The 13,013-nt window shown below is 43.6% G+C and overlaps 1 pseudogene; it reads right to left on the bottom strand.

Annotated features, from left to right (window-relative positions):
* Positions 1-5,364: 5,364 nt before the first annotated feature.
* LOC148003765 (protein transport protein Sec61 subunit gamma pseudogene) lies at positions 5,365-5,701 on the bottom strand (annotated as a pseudogene).
* Between the last annotated feature and the right edge of the window lie 7,312 nt (positions 5,702-13,013).

The following is a 13,013-nucleotide window of genomic DNA, read 5'->3' as shown; positions in this document are numbered from 1 at the left end:
ATTTTGATGACTAAAACACAAATGTGTTCAACTTCACCAATTTATCCCTTTGACAATATTCTTTCTAATGAGCAGAAAGAAACTGTGTTTTAATAACTGCATTTATTATCTACAAAAAATGAAGGATGAATTATCCATTAAATACTCCCCTTAGTCCAGAAGTCTTTACTAAGCTACAAAGCTTTGGCCCCCCAAACTAAGGAGAAAACTTAGTTGAGAAAACACTTGCTGTGCAAGCAAGAGGACCTGAGTTTCATATCCAGAAGCCAAGCATGGTCATAAGACATGACCTTGGGACAGTGGCTAAAACCAAGTAAGAGTGAGGACTTGCGTTTGGATCCTTAGAACACACATAAAGCCTGGCATGGTAGGATGCATCTCGAATCCCAGTATTCCTTCAGCAAGAGGGAAAATGGAGACAGAGGAGTGCCCAGTAGCTCACTGGCCAGCTAGTGTAGCACATGCAGAAACAGCAAGGCCTCGTCTCAAACAAGGTGGAAGAAGAAAACCAAAATAACAAGCTGCTCTCTGACTTCCTTTGACACACGTTTCTGCACTCACATGTACATGCACATGTATCTCACACACACATACACACATGGAGACAGACACACAGACAGATAGACACACAGACAGATAGAGATAGAGGAGAGAGAGAGAGAGAGAGAGAGAGAGGAGAAGATGACGTGAATAACTGTTTCTCTCAATTCTGAAGAGCAGAGAAGTCCAAGATCAAGTTGTGGACAGATCTGGTGTCTGGGGAGGTCTATTCCATGCTCACATCTGCCTTCTCACATAGCAGAAAGGGTAGAGCACTCTGGGCTCCCCTTCATAAGGACACTAATGCCATGTATGAGTACTCTCTTATGACTTATCTTCAGAAGCATTGTCCTCCTAATGCCACCATCATGCTGACGGTGAAGACTTCGATATAATGATTTGGCACTGGGTAGAGGCGTCTGCGGAAGCCAGTAACTGCCAGGCTCTCCATAGATGCACAGAGCATCTGTCTCACTAATGGGATAAGAGTAAGAGCACACGAGAAGAGAACCTGGAAGAGGGACAGAACTGATGCGGCAAATTGTCTTAATTAGGGTTTTGATTGATGTCAAGAGACACCATGACTACAGCAACCCTTACAAAGGAAAATATTTCATTGAGGCTGGATTACGGTTTCAAAGGTTTAGTCCATTATCATCGTGGGAAGGAAGCATGGCAGCATGCAGGCAGACACAGTGCTAGAGAAGATAAGAGCTCTACATCTCGATCTGTAGGTAGAAGTGAATGCCTCACTAGGCCTAGCTTGAGCATCTGAGACATCAAAGCCCACCCCCATTTCCTTCATTTGGAGGACCCTAGGGGCTTTTGCCACTCTCCACCCACAGTTCTTGGGAGGAACAGGAACATGCTTGGAAAACTGCAGAATGTACCGATAGTCACTCTGGTCCTAGATTAAGTTCCAATGCATGTCATAATCTGCCCATGCTTGCTAACCAATAGATTCAAAAGTCAATACGATAGCCAATGAGTTTGAACTGCAACCTTGTTGATATAACCTGTACCCCTACAAAGTATAAAAACTCCTTGTTATAGCTATTCAGGGTTGCCTTCTAGTCACTCACCACAAGGGGCTGATTGAAGGTCTCGCTGGGAAATAAGCCTCTTGCACTTGCATAGAACTCCGTTCTCTGTCTCACTTGGGGGGGTGGGGGGGCTCCCAGTAGTTAAGACTCACTTTGAGCCTTACACAATAAGACCACACCTCCTAACAGTGCCACTTCTTATAGGCCAAACATTCAAACACATTAGTCTGTGGGAGCCATTCCTGTTCAAACCACCACACAAATAGAGCAGCTGTTCTCAACCTTCCTGATGCTGAGACCCTTTAATATAGTTTCTCATGTTTTGGTGAACCTCAACCACAAAATTATTTTCATTACTACTTCATAACTCAAGTTTTGTTACTGTTGTGTATCATAATGCAAATATCAGTGTTTTCCAATGGTCTTAGGTGACGCCATGAAGGATCATTTAACCCTGAAGGGGTCTCAAATACAAGTTGAAATCCGCTGTCATAGAGGAAGATGGCTGAAATACGCAATTGCTATTAGGAGGTCAAGAAATAAAATGTGTCACAATTCATACGGGTTTTGTTTTTCTTCTTTTATTTCTTAATTGCCTGTGTGGGTTTTGGAGCAAGTCTAAAAATGATAAACTCTGAGCACTCTCTTAGAAATCAACTTAGGTCTTTAAAATGAATTTCTGTTGATTAACTCATGTGGTAAGATGACATATCAAAAGACAGGATTATAGAAGTGGAGAGATGTTCCAATTAGTCAAACAGTTGTTATGAGGCAAGCATGAGGATGTGAGTTCAGACTCCCAGCACCCACAGAACAAAGCATAGACACATGCCTGCAATCCCAGTGGATCCCTGGGGCTCGTGGGTCAGAGAATTTAGCTGAACTGATAAACTCCAGGTTCACTGAAAGAGCCTGTCTGAAAATACAACATGAAGATTGATTGAGAAAGACACGTGAGCTACTGGATCCCTCAACTCCCACACATGCACATACACAACAAACACAAACAGAGAAACTACATCAACATACATTTGTTCAGTAGGGCTTTGAAAACCCAGCTATCTGATGAAAGGCATGTTTATTAGGCGAGATTTTATTTATATGTACAAAACACATTAAGATACAATGTAACGTTTCTTCTCAAGGTTGTTCGTCTGGTTTTCTTTGCAATACTTCTGAAAGTAATGGTTTATGTCTTGAAGAGAATTCCTAGGCTTGGTGGTTAAGAGTGCTGGATACTTTTGTAGAGGACCTGGGTTCAATATCCAGAACCCACATGGTGGCTCATAACTGTAACTCCAATTTAGGGGACCTGACTAACTCCTCTGGCCTCTGAGGCAGGCAAATACATGTATATATATATACATGTATATGTAAAATATATATTTATATATATGTAAAATCCTAATATTTCAGCCAATATTATCTGCCCCACAGTTGCCTGGCAATAGCCAGCTGTGCCTGACTATAAAGGGGCCTGCTGGCGCCCTCCTCTCCTTCCTTCCTTCCTGCTCTCTCTTGCTCTTTGCTCTCTTCTCTTCCCTGCTCCTCCCCTTGTCCCTTCTCTCCCCATCTCCCCCCCTTCCCTCCACATGCTCATGGCTGGCCTTTCCTCTCTTCTTCTACTCTTCTTCTCTCATTAAACCTTTCCATGAGGAACCTTGCTGGTTAGGTGTGTTATGTCTGGATGCGAGCCAAGATTTAAACCCCAACACTAGGAGGCTTCATAACTTTATCTCCTGTTCAACTCGAGGTTAAAAAAACAAGTTAGCACATACAAAATGGAGTCGGCAAAGGCTCCTGATTAATAGAGCAAATAATAAACAAATAAAAAGGAAGGAATGACTGACCCAAGGTATGGTGGAGAGGTTTATTGCAGATAAAAGGGAGAACAGAGCCTGAGGTCTGGCAGAGTCCAGAGTGAACAGGTCCCTGAGCCATGTGAAGAGAGAGAAGGGAGAGAGAAGAGAGCAATGTAAAGGGTAGACCTAAAAGACTCAGGTGGGAAGATGGCTGGATTATATAGGGAAAGGTAACCCAGTAGGCAAGAGAGCAGGGTGTGCAAGCCACACTCTGTAAGAACCTGGGTGCCAGGTCTGCATTGATATGTTAAAGACTCCTCAGGTGTCCATTTGTTTGAGACCTAACACAGAAGAGACAGGGTCAGGCTACTGATAAGATAGCTTAGATGAAATCACAATGAGGTGTCTTCCCGGGGGACTTGGACAATTCTTTTACCTTAGCTGGTGACCTCCCTTCTCAGAGCCTTGCATGTTCCATGGGAGGCACTTGAAATTAAGCGTCCAAGTTAAACCTTCCTCTCCTTAAAGTTCACAGCCAGGGATTGATGGTGAAAGATAAAATTTGTGAAGGTCACACAATAAATGCAATACATGTGTATTCAAATACGACACAGATGTAAACAAAGTGTGCCATGACACTACTCTGAGATGCGAATAAAAATGCTATTTTGTCTCTGCCCTGAAATTAAGAAAGCTCTTTGTTCATACATATGTACATTTTTCTGAATCAAAAGTAGAGACTGACAGCTTTCAAGCTGTAGCATTTTAAAAGCAGTGGATGTAGCAAGCATAATTATCAGAATTAAAACTTACATCTCATGAATGTAGGCATAAAAATTTCAGTCATCAACTTATTCATAATATCACTACAGAAGTTAATATAGTCTTGACCCAAAAACAGCTTTTATGATACATAATTTAGGTTTTCTGTGCTTCATGACACTTGATTAGAAGCAAAACATCAGCCAGAATAATGTATCTTAGAATCACAGCCATGTGGATGGCTTTCCCAGTGAATTTGCCTGCCCCTGCACTCATGGACAGAACAAGCAAGGGAAATGTGGCCTTACACACAGAAAGGAAAGAGAAGTTAGAGCTAATGAAGTCAAAATTCACCCGTTAATTTGTTGTGCTTAGTAACAAAGGTTCTCTGACTTTGTAAGACAGACAAGTACTGCAGATGAAGGACACAAGGCACGTTAATAGAAAGTAACAGATAGTCCCTGTCCTGTGACACAAACAGAATGTGTCACCAGCAGCTGTCATGTCTGACTGAGCATTCACCTCCTACCAAAGCAGGAGAGCTTGAGTTCCTCAGCAATGTCCCACCCAACTCCTTCACTGCCCCTCACATTCACCAGCCAAGAGCAGACCTCCGAATGCCTGAAATGCTAATGCTTGAAGTTCCTACGGAGGGCGCTTGGAGAAGAGCACGGAAAAAGCACATCTGGGCTCCTAAACATTAACACAGCCCTTCAGAAGAGATGCTAGCAGAACTAGCACTTAAGGGGCATGGGGCAGGCTTTCCCCTCCGCAGCTGGTGACGCCTTCCCAAGATGCATCACATCTAAATGATACTCCTGAGGAGGGTGACGACTGTCAGATTCTGGGAGGCTGGAACTGTGAGGTGGTTTCTCTGAGATGAAGCGACCTGTTCACAGCAGAGAAACTGATCAAGTTTCAATTGAAGGAAAAATCATCTAAATATACCTACCAGCCTTTGCTAAAGGCCATCTGATTATGTGTGGACATTCTTGGAAATGCAATTCAATAGCACATTTTCTCTAATTATGTTCTGGTCGATTCGGATTTGTGGCTGAAAATGGCACTTCAATTAGAAGAAACTGGATTCTTTAAAACTTGACTTTAAAGTAGTCACAAATAAAGAACTGTTGCTTCACCAGAGACAACATCAAATATTCAACAGCACATTTAAATAGAAGCTTTTATAAAATCCCATTCCCAAATGGGCATTTGTATCTGGTCAAGACGTAACAGTAATGGGAACCAGGGTGATCATCCGTATCACCCAATAAATGATGGGAATCCCCCCCAGGCAACGTTTTACTTCATGAGCTTGTCACCCCCTCATTGGTTCACTAGTCCCAGGATGAGAAAGGACTCAGCCACCCACAATAATGTTATTAACAGGAATATAGATCAGTTCCCCAAAGAAGCCAGTGAATCCCCATGATAGCGAATCCTTTCGTTGTGGCCATGGCGATCTTCTTTTCTGTGGGGTTTGGTGCATCTTTTAAGCAGCCGAATTGAGTCCTTTACAAACTGCTGACTTGGCTCGACAAACTGCATCAGCTGATCCACGTTTGTGGGGTGGCGGTTTGAGAGGGTGGAGACATAGCTCAGGAGAGACTTGTACCCCAGGATGGGAATCTTGAAGCATAAGAAATGTAGCGGTTTGTCCCCAGCTAGACTTCACAGAGGGGAGGATTAGAGGAATTCTTTGTACTTCCTGGGGACAGAGACTGAGCCTGCACTGAGAGAGATCAGGCAGTTCAAGTTCATGACATAGGCTTCTCTGGCGACGGCCAGAGATCTGCTGGGGACTGGCCATGTAAGAAGTGTCTAGCTTCATATTGCTGTGACAATTACCTAAGGAAGCAGTTTCAAAAGAGGAAAGATTTTATAAATACTTCCTGTGTTTGATATTTGTAAATATTTCCTTGTACGGTCCCCGTGTGCCCCTACCACGCTTTCAGTGCTGGGGACCAAACCCACAAAAACAGGCTTTGCACATGGTGGGCAAGCACCGTACCACTGAATCACAGCCCCCGTCTATTCAAACTAGGAAAGGTTTATTCGGGCTCTCAGTTTCACAGGGTCAGCTGTCCAGGTTGCTTCAGGCCTGAGACAAGACAGAAACATCACCAGAGCAAGAGAGTCTGGCAAAAACTTCCCACCTCCTGGTGGCCAGGAAGCAGAATGCAACAGAGGAAGGACCCTTTAAAGACATGCCCCAGACCATTCCTTCTTCCAGCCAGACCCACCACCTCCAAAAATAGTTCACCAGCAGGGGACCAACCCTTCAACATACGAATTTGCAGGATCAATCTATATTCGAATCGTGGAAGTGAAGAAACTAGTCAAAGATTAAAAAGCAGAAACAAAACTGATGCCTTTGCCAGGCAGTGGTAGTCCTTTAATCCCAGCTCTTGGGAGGCAGAGGCAGGCAAATGTGTTGAGTTCAAGGACAGCCTGGTCTACAGAACAAATTTCAGGACAGCCAGGGCTATGCAGAGAAGCCCTACGCAGGGCTACGTCTTAGAAAAGAAAAAAAAAAAAATGTGCAGTGGCAGTGGACGCTCCGGGTCTACACACGATTCTGATTCCACACCCGAAGATTCAACCCACCACAGATCACACATATTAACAATGATCTGTGTTTGCACTAAACACATGCAGATGCCCCCCTCCCCCCACACTACTATTTATTACAAAGAAACAACCTATCCACATAGCAGTCACTTTGCCTCAGAAATGAGTACCCCGCGGGCTCTCTGCCAATGAGAATTAGGTCTCTGAAGAGACTGCCACCTTTTGGGGTAGGGAGTCTTGGAAACACTCTCTGAGGTCACCAAGGGACAACTGTAGACGTTCCTTAACTCGCAAGTTTTACTGTAGCTTCCTAATAGCCAGTCCTTGGAATTGGGAAGGGGAGAGCGTTTTATTATGATAGCAACAGTAAAGGCTGCTGTGCCTTAGAGCTAATGACAATCAACACCTTGAGGGCTGAGCTATCGCCGACACAATACAGTCCACTCATTCTCACACACAGCTGTGGATCTACTGTTTCAGTGCTAGAGTGCCAGAAAATATAAAAGTTACATCTTAAAAAAAAAAAAAAAAAAAAAAAAACCCTTCAGAACAACGTTCTTGGAAATGGCTATATTTTTAATATAACAGTTAAACTAGCATCTGGAGTTTACACCTCAATATAAAAACAGAAATTTGTGAAAACAAAATTTTAAAGGACTGGGCTCAAGTGGATTTAGGGGACAGGCTCTTCTGGGTTTCCTTTGCTCTGAGGCTACAACGAGCGAATACTAGAATCAAGTGCGTTAGTGCCCTCTAGTGGCCACTGTCCTATCCTACAAGCTCATTTTGTTGCTGTCTCTCCAAATGCCCCCATACTCCAATCCTCTGAGCAGGGACAACCTTTATAGCAACCCACTTGTGTCGTCTAAGAGCAGACAATGCCCTAAAGGTAAAAGCTATCAATTTGAGATTTTCCTGGCAAAACTAAAGTAATAAGCAGCAGACGGCAACTAGGAAAATACAGTGAAATTACTATCATGTATTTATTTCAAGATTTTAACAAATTGAGAATATTGATTTACATGGGGGAAAGTTGGGGAGTCTTTCCATGCTTCTGCCTGTGGCTTGTCAGCTACCTCCCCCTTGGGTCTCCATCTCATCCTGCAGCTTCCGTTTTAGCCTGAGTCACCAGGATTTACACGCCACAAAGAACCTGTTCTATTGCATATAAGTCTTGGGTCTGAGCCTTTCTTCTGTGAGCGTATAATGGTGACACCTACGAAACCCAGTAATTGTGAACTAAAGTGTCGTTCTCCTTGACTATGTTTTTGGGTGATAATGATATAACTATCTGTCCTATTTGTAGGTATTTGTTTTATTAGTTGAAGTCATAGACCATTTTCCGTTGCTGTATCTGGAATAATACATACTGAACAACTTATAAAGAATAAAGGTCTGCTCACTTCACAGTTCCAATAGTAGGTGATTCAGAGACCAGGGGCTGCCTTGGTACCAGGCTCCATATGGTCTACACTCCTCAGAGTTCTGAGGTGGCAAAGGACACCACATGGTGATAGAGGAGGGCAAGGAAGGCAAAAAGGGCATAGTGAGAGTTATTCCAGGACACTCATCCATCTATTCATGGACCAACCCATTCATGAGATCCCTGCCTTTGGGACCTAATTATCTCTCACATTCTCTCCCATCCCATCTCTTAATACCTCACAATGGAGATTAAATCCCAAGTGAGTTCTAATGAATCACCCAAACCACAATACATAACATTTTTAATGCATTCATTTGCTGTGTGGGGATACACATATGTGCACGTGTGTGTGTGCCACGGTGCACATGTGGGAATGAGAACACAGATGGCACTTTCCTCCTTCCTTCCATCATATGAGTCCCAGGATCAAGCACAGGGTGTGGGCTTGGTGTAAAGACTTTTATCTCCTGAACCATCTCATCAGTCCAAGAAATAAACATTTCTAAAACTTTGAACATTTTAATTGTTTACTCCAAACCTGATCATATTTAAAGAATATTACTACAAATTATTCTAAAGACAAATATTTATCTGTTGCAGTATGCACTTAAGTCATTCTTACAACCCCCATCATTTTTCACAGCGGTTGGGACTTAATGCATGATCTCCCTCCCTTCTTGTGATTCTGCAGCGTAAGTGGAAACACGCAAGGAGAATATGGAAGAAAAGCTGTTACCTCAGCCTGTTCCATCACCAGGAGACCAACTGAACAGGGTGAAGGGGAGAAACCTAAAACTTTGTAAGCAGACATAAGCCAGGAAGTCACTTTATCCCACTCAAGTCCACCAATAAATGAAACCTTTGATAGTTTCTGCAAGGTAGTACAGGCCTAATAATTAAACACAACGCTATATTCCTAACTTCTGCAGAAAATACTTTACAAACAGTTTATCCAGACAATCAGTCTGGTCATGTTGGAAAAAGAAAGTTTCCTCTTCCAACTTGGATTTGAGTGCTCTAGGGTCTGCGAATTGGTGTGAGATAAAAGCTCATTGCCAGGGAAGGAGGGAGTGACCTACAAGGATGGCTCCTTGAAGAGCTTGCAGGTTTCGATACCAGCTAAGGCCTCAGAGGGCAAGCAGAGGCATTTCCGGTCTGGCTTGTTTTCAAACCCTTTAGAATCTAACAGTTATAATCAGCCAGTCATTTCCCTGTGAGGAGATCTCTGAGCAGTTTGTAAAAGCACAAACTTACACAGCTCTGCTTTGAGTTCCTACTGTGGCTGCTTCACATATTTACAGTTTAAGGTAATTCCATGATTTCTTGGTGGGTGGCTCACCCCTTTGTTTTCTCTACTTAAAGTACCACATTGAAGCCCTTCACAAGAGCTGGGCCGCTTGCTATGAAGAGACTTGAGCTAGAAGTTCGGAGAGAAGAAACCAGCACAAGTCAAAAAGGAAGGCCTAAAACATACTGCAAGCCAACCCCAATTAACTTTTTCCCTTTATAAGAACTGCCATGGTCACACTGCCTCTTCACAGCCATAAAACCTAAGACAGAAGCCCAGCAGATATTTGTACAGGGAGACTGAAACTAGGTCAGGTTCGGCTCGACATTAGTTAGGATGGCCAGGGTTTGGTTTTGTTGATGCAAACTTCATTCATGAAGGTGAGAACATCATAGGATTAGACGAAGAGTAAAATAGGACAAGACAGTAATATTCAGCCCGTCTTTCTACAAATGAAAAAAGATGTTTGTTAAAATTTCTAGGTTAAAGAATTTTCCAGGGGAGAAAAAAAAAAGAGGTTATAAAGAAAGAAAGATGGAGAAAAGGCTGTAGACTTGTTATCTTGGACAAAGTTGCCTGGTTCATGGTGACCAGGATGAATCCAAAGGGCCCATTACTTCAGTAACAGTGCGTATCTTCTAAAAGCTCTGATGTAACCTACTCGGCTGGCCAAAAGGCACAAGACCTTTGTCAGCTGATGAAAGCCTTGTCCTCTACACCTGTACAAGAATGGCATTTTTCAGCTTTCTTTTTTTTAATAGACTTTTGTTATTTAAATAAGGAACTTGGTCATTTGTTAGCTCCCCGCCCCCACTTCTATTTATTTCTTCTTTTTTACACTCCAGATTTTATTCCCCTCCCAATCTACCCTCTGACTGTTCCACATCCCATACCTTCTCCCTGCCTCCCTGCCTACACAAGGATGCCCCTACCCCCGTCCTATCAGGCCTCTAAACTCCCTGGGGCCTCCAGTCTCTTGAGGGTTAGGTGCATCTTCTCTGACTGAACCCAGACCTGGGAGTCCTCTGCTGTATATGTGTTGGAGGCCTCATATCAGCTGCTGTATGCTGCCTGGTTGGTGGCCCAGTGTCTGAGAGATCTCAGGAGTCCAGGTTATTTGAGACTGCTGGTCCTCCTACAGGGTTGCCCTCCTTCTCAGCTTCCTCCAGCTTTTCCCTAACTCAACCAGAGGGGTCAGCAGCTTCTGTCCGTTGGTTGGGTGCACACATCTGCGTCTGACTCTTTCAGCTGCTTGTTCCATCTTTTGGAGGGCAGTCACGGTAGGACCCTTGTTGTGAGCACTCCATAGCCTCAGTAAATAGTGTCAGACCTTTGGGGCCTCCCCTTCACCTGGACGCCACTTTGGGCCTATAGCAGGACCTCCTTTTCCTCAGGCTCCTCTCCATTTCCATCCCTGCAGTTCTATCAGACAGGTACGATTCTGGGTCAGAGTTTTGACTGTGGGATAGCAACCCTATCCCTCACTTGATGCCCTGTCTTTCTGCTAGAGGTGGGCTCTTCAAGTTCCCTCTCCCCACTGTAGGGTGTTTCATCTAAGGTCCCTCTCTTTGATTCCTGAGGGTCTCTCACCTCCCAGGTCTCTGATACATTCTGGGTGGTCCCCCAAGCCCCGACCTCCACAGGTTGCCTGTTTCTACTCTTTCTGCTGGCCCTCAGGGCTTCAGTCCTTTTCCCCAACCTAATACCAGATCATGTTCTCCTCTCCCCCAACCCTAGCCCCAACCCCTTTCCCTCCCCTGTACCTCTGTCCCTCCCCCCTTGTGGTTGCTTTCTTTTCCCTCCCAAGTGGAACTAAGGCATCCTCACTTAGGCCCTTCAGCTTGTTGAACTTTTTCAGTTCTGTGGACTGTATCTTTGGTATTCTGTGCTTTTTCTTTAGCTAATATCCACCTATTAGGAAGAATATACCATGCATGTCCTTTTGGGTCTGAGTTACTTCACTCAGGATGGTATTTTCTAGTTCCATCCATTTGCCTGCAAAACTCAGGATGTCCTCATTCTCAATAGCTAAATCATATTCCATTGTGTACATGAACCACATTTTCTGTATCCATTCTTGTCGTGGGCATCTGGGTTGTTTCCAGCTCCTGACTATCACAAAAAAGGCAACTATGAACATACTGGAACATGTGCCCCTGTGGCATGGTGGGGCATCTTTTTGCCCAAGAGTGGTATAGCTGGGTCTTCAGGTAGATCTATTTCCAATTTTCTGAGGAAGCTCAGATTGATTTCCAGAGTGGTTGTACCAGTTTGCAATCCCACCAGTAATGCAAAACTGTTTCTCTTTCTCTACATCCTCACCAACATGTGTTGTCACCTGAGGTCAAATTTGAGCTTAGCCATTCTGACTAGTGTAAGGTGGAATCTTAGGGTCCTTTTGATGTGCATTTCTCTGATCGCTAAGGACTTTGAACATTTCTTTAGGTGCTTCTCAGCCATTCAAGATTCCTCTGTTGTGAATTCTTGGTTCAGTTCTGTACCCCAATTTTTGATTGGGTTGTTTTGGTTTTTCGGTGATTAGCTTCTTGAGTTCTTTGTATATTTTGGATATTAGCCCTCTATCAGATGTGGAGTTAGTAAAGATTTTTTTTCCCAATCTGTAGGATGCCAATTTGTCCTATTGACTATGTCCTTTGCCTTACAGAAGCTTTCCAGTTTCATGAGGTCCCATTTACCAATTCTTGATCTTAGAGTGTGAGCCACTGGAGTTCTGCCAATGAGTTTTCATATATTCCTGAGTGCATTAAATCATTTACTTAAATCCCCATAATATTCACTATCTAATACAGAAATCAAGAGCTTTGACATGCCAGCAAGCATAAGTCAAAATACGTCAAAATTATTTCAAAGGGGTCTGTTTTAGTCAAGAGTTCTCTGACAGAACCAAAAAGGGTATTATACTAGATGGTATTATACTAGATATTATAAAATTTGAGACGCTTACTGGTAGTGTGTCATGCTAGCCTAACAATGGCTGTCAACCAACAGACTGGTCTTCACTATGTACCAGGATCTCCAAGAAGCAGGCACTAAAGACAGTGGGGGAATGGATTGCCAGCAGAGTGAGGGCAAGCAGGTAAAGAGAGCCTCCTCCTTCCATGTCCTTTATATAGGCGGTCACCAAGTGTGGCCCAGATTAAAGGTGGATCTTCCTACCTCAAAAGACCTAAATTAAAAGTGGGTCTTTCCATTTCAAATGATTTAAGAAAGAGCAAATCCCTCACAGGTGCCCCACTTGCTTGTATTTAAGTTAATGCAGGTGTGGCCTGGTTGAGAATCAACAGTAGCTATCACAGCGTCAGCCCATGTCTCCTATTTGGGGTATTTACACGTTTAAAAGGGTCTACACAATTCCTGCAACTTAAGTTCAGAGTTCTCCTCTACACATGCATACAATGAGATCCTAGGAAATTCTGCAGAAGTGGGGTTTTCTCTTCTTCCACCATGGGGTGTGTGTGTGTGTGTGTGTGTGTGTGTGTGTGTGTGTGTGTGTGTGTGTGTGTGTGATGGAATTCAGGTCTTTCGGGTTTGGGAGCAAGCACTAGTACTCCTGAGCTATC

Source organism: Rattus norvegicus, chromosome 9 (assembly GCF_021556685.1).
Source record: "Rattus norvegicus strain SHRSP/BbbUtx chromosome 9, alternate assembly SHRSP_T2T, whole genome shotgun sequence".
Lineage (NCBI taxonomy): Eukaryota > Metazoa > Chordata > Mammalia > Rodentia > Muridae > Rattus > Rattus norvegicus.
This window is presented reverse-complemented; position numbering and strand designations above follow the sequence as displayed.